We start from the raw sequence: 23,212 nt of genomic DNA on the forward strand, positions 1-23,212 counted from the left end.
ATTCTTTAGAGCAAGTGATTTGGGGCAGGTTTTCTCCTTTCTGAGGTTATTAAAAGCTTCACCTCATTAAAAATAAAAATATTTACTCATGTGTGTCATTAAATAGGGACTTTTGACCCAGACACCTCCTGCTGGCACAGAAACCCATTCCAAGTGTCTTTCGATGGGAATGTTAAGATTATTGATAAATTGTGGATGGGTGAAAGGAAGTCTGACTAATGACAGCTAATCCTGCACAGAAACAGTCAGTTGGTAATGCAAAATCACCAGCAGTGAAATGCAGACTAAGTGAACCCATATTAAAAACTCTGCAGGATAGTAATATAATTATGTTACTGCCATTGCATTTAATTAGAGACTGAATTTCTTTTAGTGGAAGGTCTTACTGCTTCATGAAAAGCAAAACCTGCTCCCTGCAAACACAGATTCAACTGAAACAGAATGAGAAGTAAGGACAGTTGAATTCTTAAACTGGCCTTATAGAGGAGATCTTTCCTTCCACAGCCAACCACACCTTCCTGCCTCCACTGGGAAACAGATCTCAGCATTGCATGGCTCTAGGATAGCCAGGATCACAGGAATATCACAAGTGACAGCAAGCCACTCAGTTCTGGAAGTGACCCCGGGGTCAGACAGGGTGCATGGCTGGGGGTGAAGGAGGATGACCTCCTCTGCAGGCAGCTGCTGCATCCAACCCCCTGGGAAACTGCATCCCAGTCTTATTTTTCTGTCCCTCTGAGATGGGAATTCCATGTTTCCCTCATCAAGGCTTATTTCTAAAACAAGAATGCAATCCTATTTCCAATATTTAAAACATGTTAACTCTACTTTGAAGGCAGTGGTTTTCCAAGGTTTTCCAGTAAGTACACAAGATATTTAAATATCCTGACTTTCATTAATGCCTTTGAGATTTGTGGTTATGATTATATCAGATGCACATGGCACTATGTTTCTTCCCAGATTAATTTGTAAAGCAGTTTGGGGTGGACTACTATTCAGAATAAAAAATAAAAGTTTTGATAAAAATTTATACCATTATAAAGAAGTGTACTGCATAATATAAGCCAATAAATGAAAACTCTTAATGTAGTGAAATAGTGTTTTCTCCATGGCAGGAGAGAGATGCACATAGTCAGTAGTGATGGCTGAGGTTTTAAACAGTCTGAAAATATCAAGTTGAGGTGATTCATGGATGCTAGACAATCATCCTTCTTTTTGCAGTAGCACAAATAGGGTCATGGAGGTCAGGAGGAAAAAGAATAAAGAATATCTCCACATAAATTGAAAGCAGGCAGCTGGCATGGGACAGGCTCAGGCTGTGGTGGAAGGAGAGAACATCAATTAGTGAAGGCACACCATGACAATCATGCTGCTGCCTGGCTGAAATAAAAGTTAGGGAACAGTAGAAACTGGTTAAAACAAAAAAAGGATAAGGTTGTTGTTCTCCCCACATATAAAAATCAATGTAAAGGAAGTGCAGCTGATATAAAGTGTGGCTAAATAAAACTGGAAATGGAAAACCAACTCAAAGCTGGGCTGGGGGTGGAGTGAAGGTGCAGTGGCAGGGCAGAACATTCCTGCCAGCAGCCTGACATTCCTGCCAGGACAGGGAGGGGACACAACCAGCTGCCAGAACAGCAGCAGCCCATCTCACACCTGTGGGGTCATCTGAGTGCTGTCAGGATCCCAATTCCTTTTGCAACATTCCCACTGAGGATGCAGCTCTTGAGTAGGATCATTTTGTTTAAATAGAAATGAATATTGGCATTTGTAACTTTGCTGTACTTGTTGCATTACCTGCTCTTGACAGAGACACAGTGTCAGACCAGGAGGAAGAAGCTGTCCTCAAAGCTTTTGGGAGCAATCCTTGATAACTGCATGGACATAAACCTGCAGTGAAACAGTCATGGATATGGTCAGAGACAGGAAAGAGTGCTGAAGCAGCCTTTGTTAGCTTTGTCAGCCTTTGTTAGCTCTGTGCTTTGGAAAATGTGAGAGTGGGCAGGGCTTTAGGATCAGGGTCCCAAAATCCTAATTCCACCACTATTACTATTTCATTAATTGTGACAGCTTGACAGGCTGATGCAGGCATTGAAAATTACCAGAGCTTTGTTGACATCTGCCATGGCTGGGCTGTTTGTGGGAATTCTTTCACTGTGAGTGATAAGCAATGCCCTGGCTGAGTCCTGAGGACTCTCCAGTCTAACTAAGAACGGTGCTGTGAGGCTTGTGCTTTTAGTTCTGTGCAATATTAACTCAGAAAATGCTACTGCAAGGTAATGCAGGTGCAGCCTCACCTAGGGGAAGCTTTTATTACAAAATATTAAAGCCTGCAGTGAGAGAACTAAAGACTATTTATCTGTAATATACTGTACTATCTAAATTGCTGTTCTTTAGTCCTCTTTCATAAACATTTCTGTGCAGGATGTTTTGCAGAGACAAAGGAGGGCTCTACATTGATCTCTCAATTGATTTCTACTGCTATGCTGATTCATATAGTTTAATATGTATTTTAAACTTAAGACTATATATTACTGCTTCTGAAATTTTACCATATTCTTGGGAGGAACTGAAGCTCTTGAGTCTTGTAATACAATTATCTTGAGACAAGATGATTCTGTAGTAAGATTATCCCCTAAAAAGATTATCTTCTGACACAGTCATCCTCTGACAAGATTATCTGCAGAGATGATGTTGATAATTAGCTGGGGATGTGGAAGACTGATCTAGGAAATACAACAGAGGGAAAACTAGCCTGAGCACTTAGCTGAGCCTCAGCTCTGTGTGAAAGTTGTTCATGGGCTAAGTTGCTAGTCTGAGTTAATGGAGAAAAACCATGAGCAGGGTTTTTGCAAACCTCAGAATTGGACATTTCTTTTTTAGCCAGTCAGTCCAGCATTCATTGTAGGATCTAGCTGAAAAAATGCCTATACCTTCCTTGAAAAAGTTTAGGAGCTGTCGTGTTCATTTCATGGCAAGTGTGGATACTACATAGCTTAAAATACAGAGTATACACATGGAACTGGAAAAAATGGATTACTTTTGTCTGGCAATTGCTATTCATCAAAAACATTTTCTAGTTGCACAAACAATGTCATGCTTGGTGTTTTCTCTTAGAGGAGGGCAAAGATCAATGATGTTAACTTCCCTCTGTATGTTTGCTTTCCAAGTGCATTGATTCTTGGTATTCCTAAAGTACATGAGGATCCTAAAACAGGATCCCCATAAAGTGAGAAAAGAGCAAAGGATTTTAATCTTTCCAAGAAAAAAAAAGATGAAAACATAACTGGTACCCCTGCTGCCCTCTGCCCTCAGTACCCAAAACCTTGCCACACAAACCCCAAACAGCTTATCTTCAGTTCCTGGAGTCTCTGCAAGGTTGAAGTAAATAGTGTTATTGCTGCCAAGAAGCTGTAAGCTTTAGATGAAAGTTAATATGTTGGAGAGTGTCCAAATCTGAAATGATCAAACCAACAGAGGTCTGGAGGTTTTAGCTACGCTGATGAGTTGAAGAATAAGAAGTTACAATGGAAAACTTTGAACTGACCTTAAAAATTCACAGGCAACACTTGTGTAAACAGACACCATATTTTTTTTAAAATGAGAATTAAATGCATTTCCTGGTTTTGGTTTTCTTTTCTTTCAATTAACCTAACTGTGGATATTGTACTTGGAGCTAATAAAATCTGTAAACTTGAATGTGGTTTTGATCCCATCTATCAAAGTCACCCAAAATCAGCAGTTATCTCCCCAAGTTTGTAATCTCTTGCTTGTACTGTGCAGATAGAAAATTCCTTCCTTCTCGAGGGAAGAATCTCCCTCTCTGTCTCCACATCCTGTCAGCCTGCAGAGTGCCAACCCATCAGGAAAGGAGGGAATCAGTCTTTAGGAGTTAGGAAGGCTACTGGGCCGTGTGGGAATGGAGGGTTTGTTTTGCCTTTCTTTCTCCATCAAACCATAAACACAGATCATTTTGGTCAGCCTGCCCTGGAAGGGCTGAGGGAAGGGCTGGGAGATCCCCCCGAGCAATGGCACATCAGCTCCCTGCTAAATCACAGAGCCATCAGCTACGTGACAAATTGGCTCTGCTCCTCAGTCTTCTCAAAAGAACTCCATGGTTAAAAGAACAAAGAGCATGAAATAGTCTTGAAACCTCTCCGGTGGGTAAGCCTGGCAGCCAGGATTGACCCCCAGCACAGGGAACAGCACAGCACCTTCAATAATTCTGTTTACACTGTTCTTGGGCTGCCATTTCAATTTTTTTTAAAACACATTCTTAATTTAATTTTTTTTTAATGATGAAAAATTAAACACTTTAAGTTATCTATAGACACTAAATATTTCTCGATCACTCATCCTTCTCTGAGAAAAGACTCAGTAAAATCATCACAATAAGAATGTGTTCTCCTTTTGTTCCAAGATGGGCTTATGTCTCTGCATTAATTTCTTTTCTTCTATTCCACAGATAATTAATAGAAGATACTGGGAAGTGCTTAACTTTACTTCAACCTATTTGAAGTTTATTACCCCTGTGACTCATACATCACAACCACCAAAAATGGATAAATTGTAAAATCTACAATACTAAATCTTCACTTCAAGGACTACTACTCCCAAATCTCCTAGCAGTACATTTTTAGACTGCCCTTTCTAATAACTTAGTTTCCCACTGAGTAAAAAGCTTTTAGTATGTTGAAAATGGAGCAGTGTTATTCTTAGCTACTTGATTCTCAAACTTCCAGTTCTGCTATGGTTCAAGTGGCAGCTCCTCCACACCCTCATCCAGCAAACCATTTTTATGACATTAATATAAAACATTCCTTTGTGATATGCAGTAATTTCATCACATTTTCATTTGATTGATGTGATTAAAATATATTTGACTTCATCTGAATTCCTATACATCTTAAACATTGAAGAAGACATTTTGAAAATGGCAAGGAATTCAGAAAGCTCAAACATTTTGCTACTTCTTAACATTTAATAAGGAGTGCTAATATGTTCCTGCATTGCAGGAATACTTGAAATATCCACATGCAATTTACTTGTTTGAGTTTGAAGATGAAATAACATGGCATTTTCCATGAGTTCTGAAGAGCTAGCTGTCAGAAAGTACTGGGTAGGTAGAAATAAAACCAGCATTTAAAATTAAAAACCCCAAAGTTTGAAGATAATTTTGAATAAAGAAAAATGAGTTCATAGCTCAAGATGAGGAAAACTTTGAATGTGAGAGGCCGAAGAGAACTTTAGCAATGGCTGATGAAATTTAAATTCCTAAGTAGACAGAAGATTAACTCGTATAGAGCAGCCTTTTCTTCTGTTTATAGATTTTAAGGTCTGAAGAGAGATGACAGTGATCATTGGTTCAATCTCAAATCAGTGCTTGCTACGTGACTTCTACATGTGCACATTCCCCAGCTGGCTGGGGAAAATGTATCTGTTAGAATGGATTTTCAAATGAGCTAAATGCTTGGAAGTTTTAAGCAGATAATCATCAAAATATAGAGAGTGTATGTGAGATCTATGATAATAATAAAAATCCAAGTTTATAACTCAATTTTTAATGCTAATTTTAATGTTGGTACTTCAGTACTGCACACAGGCACACAGTCAGTCCCTGCAAATATACAAGATGTGAGTAAATGACCCAAATATATTGTGTGTACTGAAATGTGCTATTTCTTACTCCATAATGCATTGACTCCAAAACACATCCATATACTCAAATTATTGCTGGAAGTCTGCTGTAAGTAGTTACAAAAAGCTCTTCAACAACACCTCCCCTTGCATGAGTTTCATTTAAAGGAAGTTTGTGGTAAGGAAATCAAATGATGGGGAAATGAAGAATCAGAAACTCACAAATTTGATAGCAGTCAAAGGCTTTTCTGTGTTTAGAGTGCAAATGACAGCAACTCCTGCTCATCTTCAGCCTACATAATTTGTTTAACAAGAAAAATTTTTGAGCAAATGTAAGAAAAGCTATGTCCAGTATCCTATATAAAGTGAAACAGAGTTAATGACTCTTGGTGCTCTCACTATAAACAAAATAACTTGTGAACAAATGTAGCCTCATGTGAAATAAATTTTAAAACAAAGAAACAAAAAACAACACAAAACCCCTCATTTAACAGTTCTTTCCCACTAATTTTTGACATATTCACAATAACATTTACATTTATATCACTTTTAACCAAAATTATTTCTTCCTCTGAGGCAGAGTTTGAGATGCAAAAGACACTGTTGTACAATGTCCCCAAGTTCCTTCTGGACTCCGTTACAGTTATTCTAGAAGATTATATGCACTTAGAATCCTAACAGCCTTATCTCTTTAAGAAAACCCCAGGAAATCTCTTCAGAAAATGCATTCAGAAGTTTTAAAACATCTCCTTTTCCTTGTGTGAATATTGCCAAGGGAATTCAAAAGAAAAGGATTGTGGCACTAGTCTTCTGAACCTCATTATATTATTTTAGACCACGTTTAATTCTACATGGGGAGTTCAGGTTGAGTGGTTCTACTTCACCTATTCTCAATAATGCATATCTTATTAGAAATTATTTGCAGGATATGATCCTTTTTGGATTAAACTGGCCCAAAGCCAAGAGTTTTTAAAGCAAATGGCAAGATAAACAAACAAAAGGGGAATGATTCTCCACAAAATTAGTTCATCACTTGTCTGTGATATTTTTACTGGGAAAATGAACCGTGTTGTTCTTCCCCTCCTTTTGTTTCATTGCAATTACCATTCCAACTCTGTTCTAACTCAAACAGCTTGCCAGCAAAACAGCAAACAAGGCATGACTGCTGTCCCAAAGGAATGCAAGTTTGTGGAAACAGTTTATGTCAAGATTTTACTTTTATAAATGTTGAGCCCTACCTTGCTGCACTAGTACTTTGGAGTGATTTTATTCCTGGATCAAAGAACTGCTCAGCATGAACAAATGTCCAGAGACTGTTTATAAGAAGATCAAAGCTATAAATAAGCAGGGCAAACGTATCAGGTTTAATTGCACCAGGGAGCACAGCTCAGAAAGGCCTGGGAGGAGCAGGAGGCTGAGGGGAGGCAGGCTCAGCACCAGGGTTGCATCCCCTGCAGCAGCCCCCATCCCAGCTGTGCCCTTCCATGGGCACAGAATCCCAGCAGAATGTCTCTCCTTTGATGCCACTCCAGTCAGGGACTTGCACATAATCCAGTATTTCCAGTATGCTGTTATTCTGTACTGAAAAGGGTCTACATGTCTTGGAATTTACTCTGCATCTCTGCTTTTCTAAGTTACTTGCTAGTAATAAATCCTCTGCTAGGATTTATTTTTGACATGGAATAATTTCCCTTTGACTTGGAAATGTGGTGTGCACTAAGAAGTTCTGATTACAGTTCCAGGGAGAGGAGAACTCCTGTGGAACCTGCTCTGAATGTGTGGTCCAAGCAGAGGGCAGAGCTGGGAGCAGTGAGAGCTTTGAAGCTGCACTGGACACTGGTGAAATCTCAGTCCTGGGCTGGTATTAATATGTTCTGGATGCAAGGGATACTTTCAAACATCATAGAATTGTTTAGGTTGGAAAAGACCTTTGAGGTCACTGAGTCGCCCAGCAGGGCCAAGCCCAGCACTGACCCTGTCCCCAAGTGCCACATCCACAGGGCTTTGAAATCCCTGCAGGGATGGGGACTCCAGCCCTGCCCTGAGCAGCTGTGCCAATGCTTGACATCCCTTTCAGTGATATTCAAATATATCCCATTTTCCCTGATATTCAAAGCAAAGCTCTTCTGGCACAACCTGAGGCCATTTCCTCCTGTCCAATCTCTGATTACCTGGCAGCAAAGCCTGAGCCCCACCTGGCTCCAGCCTGCTTTCTCAAAGAAGATATCAGAATTTGAAACCAATTATTGCCAACATTCTGCTTGCTGGGATAGCAAAGGCAATGACACAGAGCCTAAAGGTGACTTTGGTTAATCCCTCTAGAGCTCACATAGTTCAGCATGATAAAACTGTAATGCTGATATGAAGGAGACTTTGCACACTGCAAAATTTATTTGAAATTTCAAGCATGTTTTTATTCTCCTTGAAGACAAACCCCAGGTCTGTTTAAAGAATTAATTAGAGCTATGATAAAAAGCACTCAGAGAGTCTGGAGTGAAGACTGCCTTCTGGAAACACAGAAGACCCAGCTTCCAGACTTAGCTATTCCCTATTTTGAACAGTAATTTACACCCATGTTCATACCCTGATTCACTGTCCTAATTCCCAGGCTGTTAGGAAGTTGATTTTTTCCCTAACATCTCAATGTTTAATGGCATCTTTTGGCACAAGTAAGTTGAGATGCAGGGGAAAAAATCCAGGCAGATCCCATCTCCTGGTTTTACCTGAGAATATTCCCAGCCAGCTCTACCATGACAGCTCAATTGTTCCTTTACCTGTCCCTTTGACTGTTACCATGCAGGAGCACCACGGCATGGGTTTCAAGTCTTTTTAAATGCTCTGTGCACTTCACTTGTAAAAGGAAAAAAGAATGCAGCAGAAACCAGAGCAGCATTTGTAAAGCACTTCCTTTCCTCAGCCAGCTGTGTTGGTAAAACTAAAACCAGGTGTTGTTAAAGGTCGTGGCTGAGTCAGGAGAGTAAAGATGGGAAGTTGTGGGTTGTAACTTTGTAGGAGTGAACCTGTGATAAAGGAATGACAAGCAGAAAAAGTCATACAGAGACACTGGAAGAGAAATGAGGAGAGCAGAGCAGGAGGGACAGGGACAGGGACAGGATGCAATGCCAGGATGGAGCTCCCCCTCTCTGCGGCTGAAGGATGTGGGTATGAGCTTCCTGGCTTCCTCTCTTCAGTATAATACGAAGTGATGCTCCTGGAGGCAAAAAAAGTAAGAACTAATGAACTCCAGACTAGGCAGGAGCCTAAAGCTGGGTATGAGCTTTTAGGGAGTGAGTTGGACTTCTCTGTTAGCCTGAGAGCAGCAAGTCTGTCTGTCAGATAGGAGAGGTCATGTGTGAGAAATTCTCAGCTGGATCAGACCTGATTTTAAGAGCTATGATAGACACTGAAATTCTTCTGACACACACGACATCCACTGTTAAGGAGAAACCAGACTCACAAACCAACAGCCAACAAAATCTCATTTGTGAGAGCTTTTTATTACTATCTCTATACTTTTAATCCTCCCTGAGTACAAAGGGAAAACAGCAGCTCCTTGAAGCACGGTGGTTATATTTTCCTAGATGTGACTTCTTTTAATGTTACTTTTCTAAACTGCAGACATAAGTGTTGAATTATTGGAATGTGTAGGTATTCTGTGTGGCTGCTCCTTCACCAGTCTCCCTGCAGGTGAAATTTGCTTCTGTGCTTTCACCATGAAGCATGAAAACATTCTGGGCTCTGCTCTGGCTGGGGTTAGGAGCAAACACGATGTGTTTGTAATCACAGATGTTCCAGACACTGAGGAGTGAATCAGCCCTTCAATTTTCAGGCATGTTTGAAGTTTGTATTTGTGTGTGACTGATATAAAAGGCAGGAACAAAGAAACTACAAAAGTAAGTCTAGTCCTTCCTACAACAGATAATCATGTACTTTATATGTGAAATTAGCAAACTACCTGAATATCCTCTATCTTTTTTTTACCTCTTCTGCCCCAGATTGCCATTCAGAACTGTGTTTGATCTCCAAGATCCTTTGTCTGTGCTGGTTGTGCTAAGATTTCAATCAGTAATCAAGCCCATTAAAGCAGTCCATTAAGCTTCATGATCTCTAGAAACAGCTTCAGTTTGTAGCTGTCCATATTCCTTGATTCCTTAGTAGTGGTACAGGATGAAATGGTGCTGAGGATTTCTCTTTGTATATCATGGGAAAGACAATTGTTTTTACGGGCTTAGTGTTTAATAACTGAAATTCTGATGGAAGTTGGCTTTATATTGAAACTAAACTAGTGTGTGGTAAGTTAGAAATTGAAGCATTCACGTTGGAACTCTGACCTACATACGCTGGGAAAAGGAGAGGTTCCCTAAATGAGGCAGCTGGACAATTGCAGGTGAATGGGGCCTCCCTCTCTCCAGGCTTCACATCTCACTCTGTAAATTGGAAACAGAGGAGCTGGACTTGGAAACTTGGTAGAAATTTGTGGTGGGAAAAAAGGCTGTGGAAGGAGAAAACTTTCATTTAAATGCAAGGAAAGATTATTGGTTTTGAGGAGATCATTATAATATATCAATTTGGTGTATAATTAGAAAAAATATTTTATTGGTTACACATAAAACGTAGTAGATCTACCTAGGTGTAATTCTAGCATTAAAAAGTGTACTGATAGGTAAAAAATTCCATTTTATGAGGATGAAGGGAAAAAGAAAATTGCAAGAATGTTCTTTTATACATTTCAGACTTCCTTTTGAAGATATGTCCCAGATAATACAAAATAAAGTGATATGGCCAGAGCTGGAAACCTAAAGTTTGAGTTTGGATTCAAATATGAATTTTTCAAAGTATAGGGAGAAGAAGGAAGGAAGGAAGGAAGGAAGGAAGGAAGGAAGGAAGGAAGGAAGGAAGGAAGGAAGGAAGGAAGGAAGGAAGGAAGGAAGGAAGGAAGGAAGGAAGGAAGGAAGGAAGGAAGGAAGGAAGGAAGGAAGGAAGGAAGGAAGGAAGGAAGGAAGGAAGGAAGGAAGGAAGGAAGGAAGGAAGGAAGGAAGGAAGGAAGGAAGGAAGGAAGGAAGGAAGGAAGGAAGGAAGGAAGGAAGGAAGGAAGGAAGGAAGGAAGGAAGGAAGGAAGGAAGGAAGGAAGGAAGGAAGGAAGGAAGGAAGGAAGGAAGGAACTTTTTTGCATTATTTACTCCAGCCCAAAATTATTGAGGTAGTGATTTTTTTATATATATGATGCCATATAAATTTTTGTTATGTTTTACCACCCTTACTTTCAAGAGTTCTGCAATGGACTTAGTAAAAACAACAAACCCAAATAAGTATAATTCTACTTTAGAAATAAGCATGTTATAAGGAAAAAAACCCATGAAAGATATGTGATAGGGGATGGCATTTCTGAGGGCAATAAGATTATGACCATAATATTAATTGCATGTATTTACTTTCAGTTTTTCTTCGCTGTTAAATTAATATTCAGATTTTTTAAAAACTTAATGGAATGAAGTGACTTTAAAACTCTGGTCTAACTGTTAAATTCAGGAAATTTTGGTAGACACATGGCATTTTTTTTAAACATATTTTCATAATCATAAAAAATTATTTAGGAGAAAACACATTATAGTTTCCTTTGGCAGAATTCAAACTGTCTACCTCAGGGTCCAGTTTCATGGTCTGATTAAGCTGATGTAGCTGCAGGGTTCCTGCTGGAAAGAGCAATCCTGATCTCCTGGCCTCCTTCTCTGCTGTTTGCCATAGCCTGGCTAAAAACCAGCCCATGGAGAGGGCTGGGAGGGCTTCCCAAGCAGCTCTGATTAGGGCTGACATGCTGCTGACAGCAGAAGTGAAGAGAAAGCCTTCAGTCTCAGCATTCCACAGAAATAAAACTCTCAATTTGGACAAAAATAACGTCCACAAATATATTGGGAAAGAAGCTGTTTGTATAAAATTGAAGGCCAGATTCTTAGTGCCCTCTCTACAGTATAAAATGAGACTTTGACTCAGCTGATGTTTCCTTCCAGTAAATTATTCAAAGGGTTCCATGTGTAGATGTGTCTGTTGTTAATAAAGGGCAGCAGGAGATGCTTCCACCCTGCTTTGGTGCTAATCTCCTCAGCTGGAGCTGAGTGTCCAGCCTCTGCCTTTGCACATCACTCCAGCTGAGTTTGAGCCCTCGGGCAATGTCTGTGCCAGGGCTCTGTGCTGCTCTGGGGAGCCCTGACCCCAAAGGGAATGGGGCTGGAGCCCCAGGAGGGGCTGAGGCAGCTGGAAAGGGGCTCAGCCTGGAGAAATGGAGGCTCGGGGGCCCTTCTGGCTCTGCACAGCTTCCTGCCAGGAGGGGACAGCCGGGGGTCGGGCTGTGCTCCCAGGAACAGGCACAGGAGCAGAGGGAACGGCCTCAGGCTGGGCCAGGGGAAATTTAGCTTGGGTATTAGAGAACATTCCTTCAGGGAAAGGTTTTCAAGCATTGGAATGGGCTGCCCAAGGAAGTGTTGGGCCACCTCGGTCCAGCCCTGGCAGTGCTGGAGTCCCAGTCCCTGGAGGGATTGAAAAACCCTGCACTTGTGGCACTTGGGGACAGGGTCAGTGCTGGGCCTGGCACTGCTGGGGGCATGGCTGGACTCCCTGATCTCAAAGGTCTTTTCCAACCCAAACAAGTAATCAGTAAATGGCTACAGAAGCGTGTCAGAACACAACATCTTTTATAGGCTGAATTCCAGGACAAATTACCACCCCTTTAATGGTGGGAAACAAATAGACAAAGGGCATCATTGCTCTCCTGGGAGCAACACCTTCCATCCAGAATCAGTCTAGCTTTTGCATATTGAAGTATATTCAAAGCATTTGTTATTTTAATCAGCGTAATTGTTATTTTAATACACTGGTCTTGATTTCAGAATATTCTTTTCAGTATCTACTTAGCCATATTTAATTATTCCCTGTAATACTGGAATCTTCCTTTGCTTAACCCCATCTCAGGGAATGATAATTCTGTTTAATGTACAAAGCTCACTCCTGTTTTATGTCCATGGAGCTGTGAGGAGACAAGGGGTTTTTGGTGCCCTTCCATTTGACCAGTGTTTTTCTCAGTGATGTCTGGTCAGAGTACAAACTCTGCTGCTCTTTGGACAAAATGTTGAGGACATTAAAGAGGGCTCCTTGTGTCTGAGACTCTGCAGTTAATAAGTGAAGTTGTTCCCACAGAGCAGAGAATGTAAATTGCAACAGAAGGCAAAGGATTTCACTGTTGTGTTTGAAAAGGGGAATACCTAAATAATGATGATTTAGTTTGGGTCACATCAGAGGCCCTTGAGACAATCTGAAGAGGAGAAGCTGATTCTTGCTGAAGGAGTGTTGCAGTAGCATATTAAAATTTCAAATTCAGCATTGTGTGTGGGGCTTTTAGTTCCTATTAGAAGACAGTGGATCTGTACTGTATTTATGCAGCATTTTCCTTGAAGTATTTAACTCATTGAAGTATCAGTATCAAGAATTCAGAGTTAAACTTTCCAAAGTAATTGTTTGTCTGCCTTTTGATTGCAGACACAAATCTTGTGTCTTTCCATAATATCTGCTAATTATGGCAAAGTTTTTTGTCTGTTATCTGCTTATGGAATTTTGCTACAGACATTCACATGGAATCACAGTTCTGTGATAGCAAACAAGCACACATTAATAGATGGCAAGGGTAGCAAATAACAGGGAGAGCTATTGCTGTTGAAACTTACATATTCAGAGTAATTTTTGATGACATCCCACTTTTACATTACCTTTAGGTCTGACCAGAGTCCATATGACCAGAATGTATGCATCATGGAACAGAAAATATTTTGCTGCATCCTAACAATTTTATTTTGCTTTTGAGCCCTGTTTTATTTTCCTGAAGTTGAAACCCAGATACCCTTTCCAATTAAGCTTCATGTGCACTCTAGTAATGCAAACTCTTGTTTTGTATTTCATAAAAGTAGATCAGGGAATGTGATACTGTTCCTTTGGCAACCATTAAGAGAAAATTAAAAAACAGGGTTTCATCCAGTGAATTGTCCTACATGGGAAGTCACAGCCTGGGTGCAGTGCAGGTCTCCAGCTTAGGAACAAGGAGGGAGATGTCTTGATTTTGGTTGACATAGAGTTAATTTTCTTCCTAGTATTTGCCACAGGGCTGTGGTGCTGGTTTAGAAAGAGAATAATGTTGGTAATACACTGATGGCTTGGGTGTTGCTGAGTGGCCAAGGACTGCTCAGTGTCCCTGAAGCCTGCCAGCCAGGAGGGGCACAAGGAGCCAGGAGGGATCAAAGCCAAGACAGCTGATCTGAACTGGCCCCAGGGATATTCCAGACCATCAGTCAGGGGGTGGTGAGCAACTCTATTCTCAATAATTTGTCTTTCTTGTGTTTTATTTCTCTTTTTATAGTTCTCTTCTGTTGTCTCTCTTTCCATTAAAATTATTAATATTATTATTATATTTCACAGTAAAGATATTTATTTCAATTATTAAATTGTTGTTGTCTCAGCCCACAATCTTTACCTTTGTTTCCATGCTCTGCTCCCATCCCAGGGCAGGGGATGTGTGACTGTGGTATTTAGCTGCCTGCTGGGGTTAAACCAGCACAGCAGGTGAGACATTTAACATATGTGAGTACTCCCTTTGAACTAAATCAGATTATTCACTTGTGTAAAATTGCTCAACTGCCTAAATGTCTGCAGGATCAGGGCCCCAGACTGCAAACAGGAGCAGCAAAGCAATATCCCTCTCGCTGTGCTGCTCAGCCCTGCTCTCCCATTCCCGGCAATTGAAGGAGAGGATGGACCATTTTCAACGCCTCCGTTCCATTATCAGAGCCTTAGTGGGAGGACTGGGGTACATAAACACATTTTTTAATTATAAAACATAGTAGTTGAAAACAGTTCTATAGCAAGTAAGATCATAACCAAAGGAAAAAAAAAAAAAAAAAAGAATGAGGAAAATCACCATCCAAAGCTGCAGGGCAGACTCTGGGGATCAGAGAAATCCTGGCCATTCAATTCCTGCACAATTTCAAATGACAGGATTTTTAAAGAGGTAACATCACACAGAGCGGGATCTTATTCAAGTTTGTATGCAAAAATTTCTTTGAACATAAACTCATGTCTTAAATTAATAAAAGAAAAGGAAATAGCTCTGCAAGCCAAATGAAATCCCTACCTTCATTAGCTCCTCCTGCAGAACCTTCTAATATCAGCTGGGCTTACAGCTGTTAGCAGGTGATTGATAGTGCTTGTTAAGTCCTCCTTATCTTTCTGAGTGCATCTTTTGACATTCTAAATATCATCTCGATAAGATTTCCTGGGCAATTGAATTCAGCATCTTTGAGACATCCATGGCAGTAACTTAGAAACAGAAATGACCATGCTTTATTTTTGAATTTTTAACCTTTGGGGCTTTTCCACGCTAGGATCCCAAAAGCTGCTCAGATTTATCTTCTAGCACATACTAAACATTATTCCATGATTAGTTTAAAACAAGTTCTCTGTTACAATGAAGATCTCATCTCAGAAATGACATCAAGTTTATCACTGTTATTCCATTCTGCATTTTCCTCATGTACCATCCAGTAACTAATCTAATATTTGCCTCAGAAAATAAGATATTATAAGTAGAGAACATCTCCTTAGGAGCATGCATGCTATAATCCTTTCAAGCTTAATTATTTTTGAAGTTCATGCCTATATATCTTTCATTTCTATTTAGAGGGTCTGTGACACTTTTATTATTAGAGTGAAATATGCAAAAAAAATTATTATTTCCCATTCTCAGAAGTATGGACTTTTTAAAAAAGGTTTGCTAGGTGTATAAATTAATTTCAGACAGTTCTCCACTCTGCCTAGAGTGACTTTCAATGAATGCACGCATCTCTAAACACACAAATCATCTTTTAACACTGAAGTGTAAAAAAGTCTTTGTGTAGGCAGGCTATTGGGGCTGCTGAAGAAATCTGTCAATAAGATCATGTTCAGGGAGCGCACTCCTGAAACGAGTGCTACAAGAGGCTGCCACTCCTCGCTGCTAAATCATCTCTGCCACACAGTGACAAACCGCACTGAGATGTGACCTTCAGCAGGAGCCCGAGGTGTGCCCGAAGGCTGGGCCCGAGCTGCTCGGTGCCGGCCATCTGCAGAGCCCCAAATGTGCGTGTGTGCCCGTGTGGGTGCCGAACAGGCTCTGTCCCCGCTCTGCCACCATGGCACCTCCTGTAGTGACAAGCCACCTCTGCGGCTCGCTCTGAAAGAGCCCAGACTTCAGCTGCCACAACAACAGATGGAGCACGGCCACGGGCCCTGACGGGCTCTGAGCAGCGAGGCCACCACCAGCACTCTGCTCCAGCCTGCTGGGGCTGGGGACAGCTCTGCTCCAGCCTGCTGGGGACAGCTCTGCTCCACCTGCTGGGGCTGGGGACAGCTCTGCTCCAGCCTGCTGGGGCTGGGGACAGCTCTGCTCCAGCCTGCTGGGGACAGCTCTGCTCCAGCCTGCTGGGGGCTGGGGACAGCTCTGCTCCACCTGCTGGGGACAGCTCTGCTCCAGCCTGCTGGGGCTGGGGACAGCTCTGCTCCAGCCTGCTGGGGGCTGGGGACAGCTCTGCTCCACCTGCTGGGGGCTGGGGACAGCTCTGCTCCACCTGCTGGGGGCTGGGGACAGCTCTGCTCCAGCCTGCTGGGGGCTGGGGACAGCTCTGCTCCACCTGCTGGGGGCTGGGGACAGCTCTGCTCCACCTGCTGGGGGCTGGGGACAGCTCTGCTCCAGCCTGCTGGGGCCAGCTCTGCTCCAGCCTGCTGGGGCTGGGGACAGCTCTGCTCCAGCCTGCTGGGGACAGCTCTGCTCCAACCTGCTGGGGCTGGGGACAGCTCTGCTCCAGCCTGCTGGGGCCAGCTCTGCTCCAGCCTGCTGGGGACAGCTCTGCTCCAGCCTGCTGGGGCTGGGGACAGCTCTGCTCCAGCCTGCTGGGGCTGGGGACAGCTCTGCTCCAACCTGCTGGGGCTGGGGACAGCTCTGCTCCAGCCTGCTGGGGACAGCTCTGCTCCAGCCTGCTGGGACTGGGGACAGCTCTGCTCCAGCCTGTTGGGGACTGGGGACAGCTCTGCTCCAACCTGCTGGGACTGGGGACAGCTCTGCTCCAACTGGAGAGCTGGGGACAGCTCTGCTCCAACCTGCTGGGGCTGGGGACAGCTCTGCTCCAGCCTGCTGGGACTGGGGACAGCTCTGCTCCAGCCTGTTGGGGACTGGGGACAGCTCTGCTCCAACCTGCTGGGGCTGGGGACAGCTCTGCTCCAACTGGAGAGCTGGGGACAGCTCTGCTCCAGCCTGCTGGCGCTGGGGACAGCTCTGCTCCAGCCTGCTGGGGCTGGGGACAGCTCTGCTCCAGCCTGCTGGGGACAGCTCTGCTCCAACCTGCTGGGGCTGGGGACAGCTCTGCTCCAGCCTGCTGGGGCTGGGAACAAAGCACACCAGGCATGGAGCTGCTCCCAGCCACTGTGACGCCGGGGTGCCCGGAGGATGATGCTCAAGGACAGGCAGCATGGGAAATGGGTGCTGAAATGGAAGTGGAGCTGATGGCTTTAAAGGGGATAAACTTCATAAAATTACAGAATCCCCGAATATTCTGAGTTGGAAGTGTGAGAAATGACTGCTCACTTAAAAAAATTAGAGGGTTTATTAAATCTTAACAAAAATACAGCAAAAGGACTAAATAAGGAAAAGCAGGCCTGGGAAGTGCCCTCATGGCTGCCCACCATGTAGCTGGCTCATCATCAAGGTGGATGCTTCACCTTTTATATCTCTAGCCCCTCCTAGAGCCTTGTCAGTCAACTCCATCCCTGCTGTCCAGTGGTAGAAATCACTTTCTTACATTCTGATTGGAGGTCAGGTGCTGCCATAGTAACAAGCCAACCCTCCCAAAATCCCTGGATTACCAAAATCATCCCATGATAACACATACTGGGCAAGCACATTGCAGTAACATTTATATATACATTATACTTCCTTTACCATACATATAATGTTTACCCCTTAATTGTGAGAGGAAACCCTTTACTCATCTGTAACAGAAGGGACTCCCAAGGATCATCGAGTCCAGCTCTTGAGTGAATGGCCCACACAGGGATCGAGCCCACAGCTTTGGTGTTATCAGCTTCAGGCTCTGAGAGCAAATCTGAGAGTTAAAATCTTATAAACTGTGTGGTTTCAGAAGGTGCAGTGACCATGGTGAGAGCAAAGCACTGCACAGCACCGTGCCTCAGTCCCCTCTCACAAGGGGTGTGCACGTGGCATCACTCAGCGCCTGTAACTGGTGTATCACAACCACTTCTGGATTCCAAATCAAAACATTCAAGAGATTTGGCTCAATTGTCATATCACAACAGGAAAGAAGGGATATGCAGAGGTAGTCTGAATTGCATACCAGAGTGCCAGAGCTCAGAGATTCTTTCCTGTTGTTGAATCTGCTCACTTCTCAAAACGATTCACCTTGGACAAGGGTAGAGGAAAAGGGCAGAGGACACTGCGATTTCAAAGGCAGAGCACACTAAATGAGTAAATCAAGATAATAACCTGCAAAGCATCCTCTAGTTTCTTTTCTTCTTTTTCTTTTTTTTTTCCTTTTTTTCTTTTAGTGCATCCAGCATGATTTATTGTCTCTTCAATTGTTTTGAACCTTGGAAGTATGTGTGAACAATAAGATTGGCATTTGTGCATTTGCAGGCACTGAAGTACTTCTAAAATGCAAATCATTGATGAACTTAAATTATTTTATCGGATTTATGGAAAAAAAAAGGCAGAGGTTGATTAAATGTTGAGTCTTGGGTGATATTTAATTGGTAACCATTACATTAGGAAATAGACTTGCCATAGTTTGTACCATACAAATGGGATTCAGGCTGCAAACAAGGAATGTTAATAACCTCAGCGAGCATCAACGTGTGGGCAACAGCAGCTTAGAGGGAAGGGGAAAGATTGTTTCACTGGCATGGAGCTAAAAGTGAAAAGGAATCTTTCTCTGTAGGAAATGTTTCCTTGTCTGTCCCTTTGCTGTGATCTGTGCGGTGTTCTCATGTATAACTTTTGTTATATTTGTGCTAAATATAAAAGGGGTCACATTAGCCTCCTTAAAACAGAGGTGAGGGAAGGTGTTCCCTGCAGTGAAAGCAGCTGGGAGAATGCTGTGCCCTCGGGTCATGGTTAAAAGTGCCTGATTTGAGAGTTCACAACCTGCTCCCATGGTGCTGTGAGTAACTTTAGTTTGCCCTTAATTGTCTTCATTTAAATCTTTGTATAATTATTCTCACAAATGAATCTTGAGGAAAAAAACAAAACCACTAAAAAATCACATTAAAAATATGAAGAAAGAAAAGACTGAACTAAAGAAGCAAGTAAAAAAATAATCCTAGCAGATTTCTCTGAGACGAGTTTCTTTTAACCCATGTGTGTGTTTGGTTTGGTTTGGTTTGGTTTTGACCACTCCAGTGACAAATTCTAGAAGGATTTGTGGCAGTGAGCAGCACACAGGATTCATGACAACAGCATGGTCCTGTGGAGTCCTTGTCCCTGGTGGCTCAGAACACCAAGGGAGCACTGTGGTGCCACCCTGTCCCACACCAGAGTGTGCCACTCGTTTGTCACAGCTTGGCCAGAGGGCAAAGCAGTGCTTGGAGCTCCTCACATCTGGAAGCTGTCCCAGTCCTTGTGCTGAAGTCACAGCACAATTAGTTCCAGGAAAGACTCACACTCTGGTTGTGCTTATTAAGCAGAACTTCAGCCTGGTGGAAGCTGACAGGAGTGCTGGCTTAGCTATTAACGGAATTGAATTTTCATCCATTGTGCTGGGAGAATAGGGAGGGTGAGTTAGAAACAGCACTGTGGGTAACAGTGGGGATGTCAACTGGCCAGATGAGCACAGGAGAAACTGCCTGGGAGTTTGAGTGGTGAGGGACAGAGATTTCACAGAAAAAAAAAGTGGAACTTTTCAAGCTGCTGTCTCTTCATGGTGGAGAATAAACTGCTTTTTTGGATTCCTTCTTTTCTAAAACTGTACAGGTTAATGCAGAGCCAGCAGTTACCTCACAAAGAGTCAAGACTGCCTGTTGGGCTACTCTTGGTGATATCAGCTCTTGGGGTTCTCATGGCTCAGGGTTAGAGTGAAAACAAGGAGAGCTCCAGCCACTGAAACAGGGTTTAATGATGAGAATGGCAAAGGGCAGGAGAGAGAAGAGGTAGGGGGAAGGAACACATAGTATTTATCCAGAACAGTGACATTTCCAGGCTTTCCCTAGATAATTCATTTTTCCATTACTGCAAATGGTTATTCTGACTGGAAGAATAACTACAGATGGCTTTTTTTAAGAAGCTCAAAAATGTGAAATGAGCAAGTTACACTTTAATGGAATTGAATCACTTCAAAGTATACATTCAAAGCCTGCTGGCAAATTTCTCGGGTGGCTGACTACAAACAGCAAAAATCCCCCATTTGTGGAGGTGTGATTTAGCAGGCCACTTCTCTGTACTGACTGATATTTGTATATTTGTCACTTCAAAGGTGATGAATTAGAAATATCAAGCATCATTAAAATCAATGGGAGTTGGCTCTTGACCTTACTGAGGCCAGGATTTTATCCATTATCACTGACCTCTTGGTTCTTCTATTTTGTCACTTTGCTCTGCAGCTGTGAAACTTTTTCTAACTTATGTTTTATCTCCTATGTAGAATTGTAATCAGTACAGGATTGGCTTCCGGGGGAGCTAATCTGTACTTACCATGTTATTATCAGGCTAAATTACCCTTAATATGCTGACTTTACACTACTTTGAGAAGTCCTGTCACTGAGCATTTCTCAGGGCATAGCAGGTGTAGATGAAGAGATCATGTTGATATACCTCTTACCTATTCTAAAATGTAATTTTGATCTGTTGTCATGTGCAGATTCTACAGGGTTGCTACAGAATGGCATCAGGATAAGCATTATACCAGGATGTCTGAATGCACCATGGGTTTTAGAGCAGCGGGAATCCTGGAAACAAGTAGATATTTTTCACAGAACTGATGACAAACAAGGCTAGGGCACCCAAAACATAAATGGCTGTTGGTTTTATTTTGAAAAACTCTACCATTGTGAATGAAATCAAGATTTTTCTGGGAAGGAGTTGGCTCTTCAGAAAAAAGAACCAAACTAAACCCAAAATCAAATAAAAGCTAGCTTTAGTTTCATCTCAATGCTGCAACTTAAGAGCTAAAAGAGAAAAAGCAAAATTTTCATCTCTTTTAGGATACAAATTACCTTTCCTGGACAGATCTAACCCCAAAAAGCTTTTTCTTTCAGCTGCTGTTTCTTCTGGTCTCTCCAGAACCACATCCACTTGTAGTTTGGCTTTTTTCCTGCAAGGGAATCCATCAATGTGGCATATTGGAGGTGGAAAACATGATGCAGCAATTTGTTAATGGAGAGTATGTTTTCATTTTGTGAGAAAAATCAGTGATTATGTGCAGTGGTAAAAGTTCAGGGTCTTTTAAACCCTCCTTCTCTGTAGTGCTAAGTTCTTATTTCAGTAGGAACTGTAGTAGCTCAAAGTCTTTCCTTTTTAGCTCCATACTGAACCAATGCAATCAAATGTGAAATGGAAAATGAGAAAAGTAATTATTATTACCAGTGGCATTTCTTTAAATGTTGCTTTTCAAAAGCACTTTAATTACAATATGCTTTTCATGTTGGTTGAGTTTATCTATATAGGGAATACAATCATTAATTATCATAATTAAGACACCTGAATTCAGCCTGACTGGCATTTCTTCCACCCCGAGTTGTATCGTTGTTTTATCTCTGACAGTTAGGTTTTCAATCAGATGTTATCTACTTTTTCCTAATCATTAAGAAATGCTTTACTAATTAGCACATGAAATTCATCCTACATCAGACTGAATTGAATCAAGGTCTATTATCTTGAACAGTAAGACACTTCAGAATTCACAGTAATAGGGCATGAATATGTGATACAGTTCATACACATTTCATGAACCTCCACGTTGCCGTTATTTTTTCAAGACTCTGCAATTAGTTATGCCATTTTCAGGTCACTTAATTCCCTCTCACTGTTTAACAGTCTGGTAGATTACAATGCTCTAAAAGCCTGAGTTAACTCATCCCATGCCATGAGCTTTTTCCATTCCCCAATAAAGATGCTTTTTGAAACCTTCCCTCACGTTCTGAGAAACTGTCTGCCGTGTATGAAACTTTCCCCAAATATTGTTTATTAAGAAAGGAGGACATATTTTCAACTATTATGTCAGTTCTAATTTGAATTCCATGCGTGAATCAGTTGTTGCCTGATCCACAGCTATTGTGCCAAAATTTAGCCATATTCCACACCTGATCTTCCACTGAAGATATTGTCATCGTGGAAGGAACCAACCAGCTTGGGACCAATCTAAACCTGATTAAAAGGTTTTAATCCTGTTTCTAATAAACTGTTCTAAATGCAAGGGAGGACATGCTCTTGCCCTTCTCTGTTCTCCAAGGCACAGTCCCCTAGTTGTGATGAGTTTTAATTTGCTTTAAGTAAGGGAAAGGATGTTGGGTTTTAGATTTACTTACAGGAAGTTATGAAGGCCGGGCTATAGAACTGCACAGAGAGATTAAAATGATTAAGATTTCTCATTTATGTAATAAACCTTACAGTGATACAGTCTTTATATTCAGATACTTGGCAGGAATTTCAGACAAAATCTCCCGTATGTGGATTTATTTTAAAGATGAGAATTTGTATCAGCCTTCAAATATCTACTCTTTCATGGTTCTAAAAGGTGCAAGTTTCTCATTTAGTCAAGATAAAAACACAAAAACTTTTTAATCACTAAGAGGTAATGTTGTATAAATCCTGGAAACCTAGATATTCTCACATAGCCTCATTTAGGTACACAAAGCTAAGTGTAGCTCCCTGCCCTTGGCTAGAATTCCTGTGCAACCACACACAAAGCACAATGGATTTGGGAGCTGATTTCTGTCCCAGCAGACCATGCCTGGGTTGTTTTTTTAAGCTATATCTAAATAAATATTCCCCAATCTTGTATATGCTGTGAAATGGACACATTTCTGGATGGTGACAACTTTTTGGGGTAGAATGACCAAGTGGATTTTTTTTTTTAAGCTGGATATTTCTGTATCCATCCGATCTAGTCCTGTGGATTTTACCGTAGAAAGTCTGAGAACCTCCTACCACTGCTGCTACTACTGGGAGGCAAACCTGGTTGTTCAACACAGGAATAGGGCCTTTGGGGGAGTACAGCCCCTCTTTTAGGAGACAGAGGTAAGAAAACACCTCCAGATTGTTAAGGCTTTGCAGTACAGAGCCATGAATGCCTCTCAAGCCATGTGCCAACGTCAAACTGGATCTTCTGAGACATGAGTGCGCTTTTGTGGTGTGTGCCTTAAAATTGTTCATCCCTGCTTTGTATCAGATCAGTTATTTGGTGATGTTTCTTTCAAAACATGGTGTTTCTGACTCACAGGGGTTGCTGGAGAAAATGTAATTGTACCACAGCTTTATGAACAAAAGGGCTTGAATTGG

The 23,212-nt window shown here is 41.9% G+C and overlaps 1 long non-coding RNA gene across 1 annotated transcript; it reads right to left on the reverse strand.

The window, feature by feature from the left end:
- Positions 1-432: 432 nt before the first annotated feature.
- Positions 433-15,181, reverse strand: LOC135279714 (uncharacterized). Its single transcript, XR_010346922.1, has 3 exons — positions 14,810-15,181; positions 1,798-1,890; positions 433-1,316 (listed from the first exon to the last, which is right to left on the reverse strand). It is a non-coding gene; the product is annotated as an uncharacterized LOC135279714 (long non-coding RNA).
- Positions 15,182-23,212: the final 8,031 nt, after the last annotated feature.

Source organism: Passer domesticus, chromosome 12 (genome assembly GCF_036417665.1).
Source record: "Passer domesticus isolate bPasDom1 chromosome 12, bPasDom1.hap1, whole genome shotgun sequence".
Classification (NCBI taxonomy): Eukaryota; Metazoa; Chordata; class Aves; order Passeriformes; family Passeridae; genus Passer; species Passer domesticus.